The sequence below is a fragment of the Echinops telfairi genome, unplaced genomic scaffold (genome assembly GCF_000313985.2).
Source record: "Echinops telfairi isolate 266 unplaced genomic scaffold, ASM31398v2 ScPeMD7_7424;HRSCAF=8462, whole genome shotgun sequence".
In the NCBI taxonomy this organism is placed as follows: Eukaryota; Metazoa; Chordata; class Mammalia; order Afrosoricida; family Tenrecidae; genus Echinops; species Echinops telfairi.
In genome coordinates this window covers 42853122-42854241 of record NW_022111324.1, presented here as the reverse complement: position 1 = coordinate 42854241, position 1120 = coordinate 42853122, and positions in this window count along the sequence as shown.

Genomic DNA, 1120 nt, shown 5'->3' with positions numbered 1-1120 from the left:
ACTTTATAAGACAACAAATTAATATACAATATCCTACATGATTCAGATTATGTTTGCAGGATTTCCAGTGATAATGACAAGATGCTTACTGGCTGAATGTTATTATACCATCCTCAATGCAACTACAAAATTTGTACCTTTATGACAGTATTTATATGCTTTTAACATGATTGTGCACACGTACAAGATAATATTTATTTTAGCTCTCGTCTACAGAATGCGTGCCAGACGTATAGACAGATTTCTTACAGTAACTCTGTAAGCCCTGGCTAGGAAAAACGATTATGGGTTTCTTGTGTTTAAGTAAATGAACCTTCTGATATGTATAAAGATAATGCATTTTGCTTTTGCCTTGGCTACCAGAAGTTACAGGGAAATGTTGTTCATGTACCCTTTGAGAAATGGAAATCAAATCTGGATGATGGCCTTGCATTAAGATTTGTGATGTAATGATGATGACGATGATAGTTTATTTGGGAGCTCTTATCATGTCACTGCTTAAAAACCTGGGGAGATTTAGTCTCACATATTTTGAACATGTTATCAGGAGAGACCAGTCCCTGGAGAGGGACATCAAACGTGGTAGAGGGACAGGCAAGAAGAGCAAGACCCTAATGAGAAGGATAAGCATAGTGACTCCAACTGTGGGCCCCAGCATAACAACACTCACGCATTATTTGTGTTTTTGTCTTTGTACTATTATGATCTTAACCTTATCCCCTTAGTGCAATTTGGCATTGTCTTCTCTTGGGTTTCCCATATGTGAAGCACAGGAGGAGTGTGTATATACTGATAATAATTGATTCAAGGTGTTATAAGGAATGCAGGGGTAAGGAAGGGCAATAGGGAGAGAAAGGGGATTTCGGGAGTAAATAATAAAGGCGGGTGCCGAGAGGGAGCACGAGAACTGGTCGTGATTGCACAACTTGTTTTAAAGGAGATTTAACCATGGAGGGCAGGGGGGTGCTCGAAGATAAATGTGGTACTCTTTGTGCAATTCCCCTTGATATGATTGAACAATTGAATTACAGTGAACCCTCGCCACTTCGCGCTTCGACTTCCGCGGCTTCACGCTATCGCAGTTTTTGCGTAACAGCGCATGCTCTGTCATTACTGCCAC